This window comes from Lynx canadensis, chromosome D2 (genome assembly GCF_007474595.2).
Source record: "Lynx canadensis isolate LIC74 chromosome D2, mLynCan4.pri.v2, whole genome shotgun sequence".
NCBI lineage: Eukaryota > Metazoa > Chordata > Mammalia > Carnivora > Felidae > Lynx > Lynx canadensis.
In genome coordinates, this window is record NC_044313.2 from 78,814,835 (window position 1) to 78,825,915 (window position 11,081).

Sequence of the window (11,081 nt, forward strand, 5' to 3'; positions counted from 1 at the left end):
AGTGAGCCCTCTCATCGGGTGGCATAATCTTGACACACTGTCAGGGAAAGTAATTTGCCAGCATGTTAACACAAGCTGTGAAGTGTAACTTTTCCGTGGGTAATTCCATTTCCAGGAAGGAAATGATCCTAAGGAGATCTGAAATGAGAAATAAGGTTTCTCCACTGAGATATTTACCACCAATTTTAGTCATTAAAGTTAGGCTTATGATGAGTCTTCTTTTCTCTTTCATTTCACTTTATTTTAGAGAGGTTGGGTGGGAGAGGGGCAGAGAGAGAAAGAGAGAGAGAATCGTAAGCAGGCTTCACATTCAGCATGGAGCTCGACGTGGGGCTCGATCTCACGACTGTGAGATCATGACCTGAGCTGAAATCAAGAGCCAGACGCTCAATGTCCTGAGCCACCCAGACGCCCCATATGATGAGTTTTAAACAACATTGAAGCTGCTTATCATCCAACGTTAAACAAATAAGGAAACAAAATGGCACACACGTATCAGCTCAAATAGGTAAAGCCACAGGAAAAGGATCTAGGAGAATTTATTAAAATTACCCCCTAGAGATTAGTTATGGGCAGTTATAATTGCCTTCCTTATACTTTACTATATTTAACATTTTCTACAATGGGCATGTTTTTCCTCTCATTTAGGAAAAAAGAATATTTACGAATTAAAAATAAACAAAATTGGTAGCCAGAAAAATATGAGGGCCTGTTTATGACAACGCCTCATTTATAGTGGGTATATAATTAATATTTGGGGAAGAAAGGAGGGAGGGAGGGAGGGAGGTCATGGTGTTTCACGAGGAATGATGAATTAAGGGACTGTGACATCTCTATCATTTGCTTAGCTGATGGTGTAAATAAAAACAAGACAGTACATTCTAAATTTTTTTTTCAACATTTTTTATTTATTTTTGGGACAGAGAGAGACAGAGCATGAACGGGGGAGGGGCAGAGAGAGAGGGAGACACAGAATCCGAAACAGGCTCCAGGCTCTGAGCCATCAGCCCAGAGCCTGACGCGGGGCTCGAACCCACGCGTCGAACCCATGAGATCGTGACCTGGCTGAAGTCGGACGCTTAACCGACTGCACCACCCAGGCGCCCCCAAGACAGTACATTCTAAATTTCTCTATTATAAAGTAATGGTGCATTTGAGTGTTTCCCAGTTGTGGCATGTGGCAAAACATTGAATGCCCTTCTCACTGGATGGGTAATATGGAGCCAGTGCTCAGAGCTTTCCCGGCCCCACATCGTCAGAGATAGATCTGAGAAGGTGGAAGAACCAGGGTGTTGCTGTTCTAGACAAAGAGGCCCTCTCTTGCCTCTGATTGGCCACCGTATGGAGGTCTGCCCCTCTCTTTGGGGCACCCAAAGTCCGAGAGTTGGGGACAGCCTCTCGTCTCCACATCTGTTGACACCCTAATTGAATCTTACTTGTTACAACTCACAGTACAAAGATTAAGTGTGCCTGGTTGAATTCACGTTAATCAGGGAACCCACTTTTGCATTCGTGTAGTCCTGCAATTGTTTGGTGTTTGCACAAAAAGCAATAGTCCCTGGGGTAATCACGGCCCTCACCGGGGGATCCTCACTGAGACTCTATGGCTTGGAGTCCTTGTTCGTTGTTTAGAATTTCCTGGCTCTGGATTATCTGTGAAGCCAAGGGAAAGCCAAGAACTAGAATACTCAGCTGGTCCTATTAGAAGGGATATATCCAATATAGTATAGTCTAGTTTATTGTATATATAAAGGAAAATAAATATCATATTCTTGAAAACATGTGTTTTTAAAATTAAGGGGTTTGCTGTTGTTCATTCCACTGGTTCTCAAAGTATAGCCCAGTGACCCTGGAAATCCTTTCAGACACACTTGAAGATCAAAGGCTATTTTTACAAAAAAACATGAACACATTAGGTGTTCAGCCAGGTGGTGGCTCAGTCAGTTGAGCATCCGACTCTTGGTTTCGGCTCAGGTCATGATCTCGAGGTTGGTGGGACTGAGCCCCACGCTGGGCTCTGCGCTGAGAGCTCAGAGCCTGCTTGGGATTCTCTCTCTCCCCCCTGTCTCTGCCCCTCTCCCCTGCCATTTCAAAATAAATAAAATAAACATTAAAAACATGAACCCATCATTCGACTTTTTCACTCTCATTCTTTCAGGGCTTGCAGTTTCCCAGAGCTATGTGAGTGATATCGCCACAGCCAGAAGGCAGAAGCCTTCTAGGAGAATACAGCCATCTCTGAAGCCAGATGTGCAAGAGATTTCTAAAGCTATAAAACAATGCCAATGTTCTCACCAAGTTTTGTTTTGTTTGGGAAAACATAGTTATGTTTGGGAAACATAGTTTATGTTTGGGAAAACATATGTTATGTTGTAATGACAATGAGATATTTAGTTTAAGAAAAATTTTTTTAACGTTTATTTATTTTTGAGAGAGAGAGAGAGGGTGAGGAAGGGGCAGAGAAAGAGGGAGACACAGAATCCAAAGCAGACTCCAGGCTTTGAGCTGTCAGCACAGAGCCCGCCCAATGAGGGACTCAAACCCACAAACCGTGAGATCATGACCTGAGCTGAAGTCAGACACTTAACCGACTGAACCACCCAGGCGCCCTGAGATGTTTAGTTTAACGGGAGACCAGTATATTATTTTTTGATAAATTGATAAAATACTTAAAATTTTTTCAATTTTATTTTCTAATGTAGCAAAAATGGACAGATAGAAGTCGCATCAACAAAAGCTCTCCAGAGTCCTCAACAGTTTTTAAGATCATTTTAAGAGGGTCAAGGAGTCCTGAGGCCAAAAAAGTTTGCAAACCACTAGTCTATGCTATTACAAAGCTAGTAAGTTTTAAATGACCTATTCTTCGTTTGAGGAATTGCACCATAACTATGGCAACTAGTCTGTGTCACTGAATGCAGGAAGTAAGAGCTCCAAAAACAGAAACGGCAGGCACATTTGACTTTTTCCATTTGTGAGATTTATTTTGGTGCTCTCTTCCTGTTAGCTACTCTAGGCCCGGGGAATTTTGTGTCTGTTACGTTCCCGTAGCCAGTACACTCGACGAGGCTTGGAGTTCCTGGAACCCTGTCTTCCTGCCACTTATTTTTCGGAGCCTAGTTTTCAGACAGCTTCAGACGGCTCTTAAGGTTTAAGTCCTGAAGCTAACGAGTATGCTAGCATTTTGAAAACCGTCCTGCGCTTTGTGGATGGAAGACTTACTACTTTCAAACATGTCAACACCCAGGCAGACATTTGGTGAACATGTAAATTCCCTTGGCTTTAGGTACGTAAGACATTGCTAAATGTGAAACAAATATTATTAATAGGAGCCCCTGGCTGGCTCAGTCAGTACAGCACATGACTCTTGATCTCGGGGTTGTGAGTTCGACCCCCACGCTGGACACAGAGCTTACTTAAAAAATATTAGTAGTGTTTGGGTGCGGTTAGACTTTTTTCTTTTTTATTTCTTTTCCTTTTTTTTTAAATTTTTGTAAGTTTATTTTTGAGAGAGAGACAGACAGAGTGTCAGCAGGGGAGGGGCAGAGAGAGAGGGAGACAGAATCGGAAGCAGGCTCCAGGCTCTGAGCTGTCAGCACGGATCCCAACCCGGGGCTCGAACTCACAAACCACTAGATCATGACCTGAGCCAAAGATGGACGCTTAACTGACTGAGCCACCCGGGCGCCCCTGTTAGACTTTTTTTCTAAAGACCTTTTTTTGCAGGATGTGTGTGGAAGGTAGAAAGGTGAAGGGAAGGGGGAAAACTGTAGAATAACATCTGATTCTCACTGCCAAAACATAGCCTCTAACAGTCACATCCCTCCTGGGACTGCTTCCATGCAATAGAAATCCTTCCGTGGTAGGCTCTATTATTTAACAGCTACTCGGCAGGTTTGAGTGGCATCCTTCTGAAAGAGAAAGCACAAAACACACAAGTTGGCATTATATTGGTTATTTAAATTTAAAATTTCTTCGGTCAGCAGAGAAAGACTCTATCTTCTGTTTATGGGGGGAAAAAGTGCCCACTGACGTTTTTTCTGTAGCGAATAATACTGTTTTAAAATACTATTCTTAAATTTATGGCTACATAAGCAAAGACCTGACCTTTTCCAAGGATAAATAGTAAAAATAGCAGATCTATAAATATATATTTAGGCATGTGCTGCTGGGCTTAAAACTCAGGCTTATACTGTAGATAACACTTCTGTCTTAGCCTGCTTAGGCTGCCATGACAAAATACCACAGACTGGGTGGTTTTAAACAACAGAAATTTTTTCTCACAGCTCTGGAGCCTGGAAGTCACAGTCAGGGGGCTGGCTGATTCGTTTCCTCTTGAGAGCTCTCCTCCTGGCCTGTCTGTGCTCACCTTGCTGTGTCCTCCCACAAGGGGCAGGGGGGGATCTGTCTCTCCCTCTTCTTGTAAGGATCCTGTAGGATTAGGATAAGGATTCTGTAGGATTAGGACCCCAACCTTATGACCTTATTTAGCCTCAATTACCTCCTGGAAGTCCTGTCTCCAAATACAGTCACGTTGGAGGTTAGACTATCAATATGTGAAATCTGGGGGGGACTCAATTCAGTCCATAGAACTTGTTTGCTTTTTTAAATAAGTACACGATAAATCATAAATGAAACCACATAGCTTCATACGGGTCTCTTAGAAACTACAGGATTCTAGGGGCGCCTGGATGGCTCAGTCGGTTAAGTGTCTTACTCTTGATTTTGGCTCAGGTCATGATCTCTTGTTTCGGGGGATTGAGCCTCACATCATAGTTTTTGCTGACATTGCAAAACCTGCTTGGGATTCTCTCTCTCTCCCTGTCTCTCTGCCCCACCCCTGCTTTCACTCTCGCTCTCAAAATAAATGAACAAACTTAAAAAAAAAAAAAAAAAGAAAGAAACTACAGGATTCTTTGCACTCCAAGGGACAAAATAATCAGGAATATGTCATTGTACACAATAATTTATTCAATTTCTCTGATTAAATGTCAAACTTTGCCATCACAGGTCACTCTGTCATAGTATATCACTATGTTTTCAGAGGCACAGATAAACACACGGAAACACTTCCTCCTCCAAAGAGGGAGGAGGGAAATTCTAAAAGGTTATTGATATTGCCTTTGTCTGATGTAATGGCTTTTTTGAATCAGAAAAATCTCTCATTCCTTGAAGTGGAAAATAGCATCCGTTCTGAAGAAGCAGAATCTTCAAGTTTTAGAATCAGAAGGAACCACAGGTATCATTTCGTCCGACCTCCTTACTTCACAGAAGAGGAAAGGGAAATCTTCAAGGTGGGGGTGACGTGTCAAGGTCACTGAAGACTGTGTGTGTCTGTTCCCTTTCAGTCAGGAAACCCGATTGGCTCACCACCAGCTAGTGCGATTAGACTTTACCTTTATTGATTGTATGTCCTTTCCCAGGCATTATGCCAGTGGGTTTTCTTAACAACCCTGTGAAAGGAAGGCCATGGTGAGGCCAAAGGATGAAGGCTTGTGTTTCTAGAAACGGGACACAGAAAGGAAGGGGGAGAAGACTTCAGACCCGCAAACCACAAAACCATAAAAGTCAGCGTTCAAGGGGGGGGACTCAGATGCCACGTGGAAACAAATGGGATTACACAGTATAAAGGGAGTAAGTGAACTCGTGAAAGTGGACATTAGGTGGCAGAGTCGTTGATCACCAAGAGTGGGTACTTTCAGTCGGATGCATTGCACTTCCAAGCTGATCAATTCCTCCGAGCCTGTTTCTTGACTGGTAGACGAGATAGAGCCCTTACGAAGATGAGATGAAACCACCTCTCTGAAGCACGTAGCAGCACGTCTAGCAAAGGAAGGGATGTATGGAGGTTTTTGAGTCAAGCGATAATGCGGGCTGCAGTAAGATGCTTTTGCACTGGAGACAACAGCAGAAGAGCCGCGTGGAAACACTGACCTGGCAATCGCAAGAAATTAACCTTGAGGTGTAGATTTCAGGGGTCATGCACTGAGCAGAGGTAAGTGAAATCCGGAAAATGGTCGAGAGCCTCAAAGGCAGTGAATGAGAAAGGCCTGAGGGCGGAAGACTGAGCCTCCACGGGCACTGGGCGGCAGGAGGGGGAGCGTGTTTTCCGGAAGAGGAGTGTGCGCATGCGTACACGCACCGGGTTGCAGGGAACTGGTGAGTGTTGGGGGCAGGACTGAGATGCCACCCGCAGACCAGTTACGTCAACGGAAGGCAAGAAATAGATGGGCAGTCCGTCGTAGCTTCTAACCCTAGCCCTGTGGGCCCTCCGTGAACGGTCACCGTTACTGCTCACAGTAAAAGAGAATTTCTGATTAGCAGGTCAGTCAGATGGGCAGAGTCAGCTGGAGAGGCGTCCCTGAGCTGTGTGTCCTGCGAGTTCATTGGCCACACAGAGATACAAAGCTATGTGTGTTGGGGGAGGAGTAGAGAGGGAGAGAGAGTCCTGTCTACACACTTGCGGGCCATTTAGCGTGCAAATATCCAAGCTTCCTTTCCTAGAAAATGGTGATCTCTACTTGGAAGCGCCGGTTCCTCTTTCAGGCCTGATGTGAGAGCCAAAAAGAGGTTTCTACAATGCAGACTAGACTCAGGAGACAAAACGCATCTTTCAGCAGATGTTTCATTAAGCTCTGATTTAGCCTGATTAAAATCTATATTGACCGAGGCTAAGGAAGTTGTTGCTTTATGCCAGTGCCTAGAGAATGATTTAAATTCCAGAAGAGCTTGGATGATGGGGAATGGTTTTATGTGTGATTTAAATTTCCTCTCTTTGTCATTTTTTCCAACTGCGTTATTTTTTCAGGCTTTCGGCAAAGAACATCTATGGCTTGTATGATAATACAAATTGGAAAGTTACGAAAGAAATACGTCTCCTGTCTCACTAACACGCGGGCATGAAAAGCCAGTTTGAAAGGGGGAGTCACCACCGTGTTCAGGGTGATTTGCAGAGGAGTGGACCTGGAGGAAAGCATCTGGGCTTTAACCCGGTAAAACTTTGGCTTTATCTCCAACTCGTTCTTTTTTTCTCTCCTCCTTTCTCATTCCTGTCTTCCTGTTCATTGCAAAAAAAAAAAAAAAAAAATCTGTCCTAGAAGGATAGAGATTTTTGGTTGCTGCCAGAGAGGCTGGGCTGGGGGTCAAGCCTTTGCTTTAGGAGGCCACCTGATTGCTCTGAGGTTTTATAAAAAGCCGAGGCCCTGCAGGGAGTCTTGGGATGAGGGGATGGGGTTTGTGCCTCGGATGCTCTGGTTTAAACTAAGAACTTCCGGTGGGTGTTTTGCAGAGTAAATCTAGGAGGAGACCTTGAGATTTGGCTTTTAAAAAGCTGCTATTTCACCTGCTTCCCGTAGCGCTTTCTTTATGATGATCCGAACTTTCTTCCCCTCTCAACCCAGGCTTTAGGACGTCGGACACCATTTCTGACGGTTAATTTTATGTGTCAAGTTGACCAGGCAGAGGGACGTCCAGAGCTGGTGAAGTATTATTTCTGGATGTGTCTGTAAAGGGTGTTTCTCGACGAGATTAGCATTTGAATCATTAGACTAAGTAAAGAAGATCCTTCTCCCCATTGTAAGGAGAAGTCCCTTCTCCTTTTCTCCCCATGTAGAGTATACATGCTCCTAAATTAGAGTGTACATGCTCCTACTTAACCCTCTTTTTTTTTCTCTTCGTGGACAGTGAACATTTCCCCACGTCTTTGCATGTATTCTTACAATATAATTCTCCCCTCCAACTGTGTCTGCTCGACAGATTGCCACCGGTGACTTCTAAATACCTAGCACTGAGGCAGATGCCATAAGAATCCTGGATCAATCACTTGCAAGCTCTTGAAGATAAACTACCAAACTTCTCTGAGCCTCAAATGATAATAATAACTACTTTAAGGTTTGTGGGATGTTTAACTGAGACACTGCATTTAATGTATGTTTCCTGGCATATGGTAAACACTCAGCCAAGATTAAATAACATTGTTCTCATTTGAAATACTGTTACAAAGCTTGTCTTTTTCAGTTTTTAATTTTTTGAAGTTTTAATTCTTTAGGTAATCTCTCCACCCAACATGGGGCTCGAACTCATGACCCCAAGATCCGGAGTTGCACGCTCCACTGACCGAGCCAGCCGCATGCCCCTGATTAAGCTCGTGTCGATACTTTTCAGTGACGTCTGTCATCCTAATCCTGGAGGGCTGGTCACTGCCCCACAGAAACTCCCATGTTCTTTTCTCGGACATCATGGAGTTCCAGGGCACATGAAGGACCATGTCGGTCTAGAAAGAACCAGCCAGGTGTTCACTTAACGTCACTCGGGACACGTAAGTCTAACTTTACATTTCGTCATCGCCACGTGTGCTCTGCTCCCGTGACACTCTATCCTCGGAAGCTCTGTGGGGAGTACACGGTCAACAAATGTATAAACTCATCAGTGGTCCTCATGAAGCCGAGCTTCATTATATCCTAGATTAAGACAAAATCTCCCGGGTCCTAGCAACTTGCAGGCCAGGGATCCAAAACCCTGAGTCTAATGATTCAGAAAGTGTATTATCTGGTGGGGGAGGGGAGGATTCCTGGGTAGCTCGGTAAATTAAGCTTGATTTCAGCTCAGGTGGTGAGTTGAGCCCTGCATCATGTTCTGTGCCGACAGTGCTGAGTCTGCTCGGGATTCTCTCTCTCTCCTGCTTTGCCCCTCCCCTTCTCACTCTCTAGCTCTCAAAACTAAATAAATAACCACTAAAAAAAAAAAAAAGAAGTGTGTTATCTGGGGATTTAACCTCAGCTCCAGGAGCTGTGGGTGATACAGAGCCCACTTCATTTTTCTTTAAGACTGGACTAGGAGATAGATATCTTATATCTGCCTTTAGTGGATGAGATGGCAGATGGTTTACCCAACATCTAAGAGACTAAGTGAACCAACAAAAATAAAGGGCAAGAAATGGATACGCAGAGGCATTTTCCAATGAAGTCACCATGTCTTTAGTGTATCAGTCAGAATGTGCAGGTGTGAGTGAAAGAAACCAAGCAGAAAATATTGGCCAGAGCTGACTAACTCCACACGGGTCCAAGAATCAGGTTTGTAGACAATGCAGGCAGAGCCAATGCTGGAAACAATGATGCAAAACTGGTCTGGTAAAGGCACCACGGGTACCATTGTTCAGTTGAGTCACTGCAATTAACACTTCCGATTTCATCAAGCCCGGTCATGGAATCCCGGGTTAGGAGACATTTCTCCATTGGCGCCTTGCTTTTCTTCGTGTCTTACAAACAGAGGCCCTGGTTGCCTTTGTTGCAGACTATCCATCCAGGACAAAATGTGCGTATTTTAAAGAGGTGCTGTTTTTCATTATACTGAATTAACAAAGATGCTGGTGAGGGTGTGGTAAAATGGTCACTTCCATATTGACAGCATGCACAGAGGATGAATTGTCACAAACATGACTGGGAAGGTAATTCAGTGAAATGAATGACAACCTTCAAAGATTTTTGTATCTCTAGTTTCCCAGAAATCAAATGACTAGATCTACCTTACAGACATCTTCTCAAATATAGAATGTAGTTTACAGCCAAATATATTCTTCCTAGTGCTAAAAGAAACAGACCAAACATCCATAAGAGAATATAAAAATCTGTGCAGTTATATCTGCTATAGAATACTACATAGCCTGCTCCAAATAAAGGTTCGGCAGTTACCTAGAGTATATATAGCAAATACCAATGTGTGTTGGTATACATATTTGATTGTAACTACATATATCCAATTTGACCTCATATCCAATTTAATTGTAACTATGTAAATGAAACACACAAAAACCTATGGAAGGAAAAAAATAACTGGATGGAAATAGACCAAAATTTTAATAGTAAAATCATATATATACATATGGTTTTGCTGTCATATATATATAATTGTCATATATATATGAAATATATGAAATATATATATAATATATATGAATATGAATATATGAAAAGTATATATATAATGTCATATATATAATTTATATATATTATATATATATATAAAACAGTTTTACTGTTTTTTACTATTTACTGTTAACGGGTTTTACTGTTATATATATATTGTTATATATATACTGTTATATATTTACTGTATAATGGTAAAACCAGTAAACAGTAAACAGTAAAAAACAGTAAAACTGTTTTATATATATGTCTATACATATATATATCTATACATATATATATCTATACATATATATATCTATATATATATCTATACATATATCTATATATAGATATATATATCTCCTTGGAAGGTAAAGACAGTATTTCCCTACAGAACAAAGGTTAGACATGCTTACTGCCCATTATAAAAGATCCAGTGTGTTCCCCTCTGTGTTCAGGCATCTGTCTGGCCCATCTGCTTTGCTCCCATGAGAATTAGGGCCAACGGCACCTGCTGTATGTGCGAATGTTCATGATGCTTGATGTGCTTTGAGTAATAGAGCCCTGTGTCTCTGACCGAAGGGTTTAGCATCTTCTACCAGCATCCATGAAACTGTGGCAGGTGAGCCTATTAGCCTGTAAGTAGAGCGAAATTTCAAACCTTTAGTCCTTACACCTCGCTGCTGCTGAAATTGCTCCTTTGCTGTCTTTAGAAATGGAGGACGGTCACTAGAACGGAAATGGCAGTCTCTGGCTTTTCTCTTCTGATCTTCCGATTCTAAGTTCATGTGACAGGTGCTTCTAACTGGTGGCCCCTAGGTCATGTGATGCCTGATGTAAAGGGAGTCCGGGAAATCCAATATTTATTTTCCTATAGTTTCCGTAGTGGGAAAGTCTCCAAACATAGCTTGTTCAGGATAACAGGAAAAAAAAAGACAAATGTCCACTACATCAGTAGTTATTCTAGATTTCTCCAATTGATATATGACAGGAATTCTTAGGACTTTGTCAAAGGTTAAGTCCAAAGACAGAGGTCTATAATGTTCTTCAGGGAAAGGCTCTAAATTCCATGACTCGAGGCAGAGATGTTTGAGCCACTTGGCCGAAAATACACCAGATGGCACTCTTAACTAGTAATGATACTTCTGCTTTCCCCCTGACTGTTTTGGGTGCTTTGTC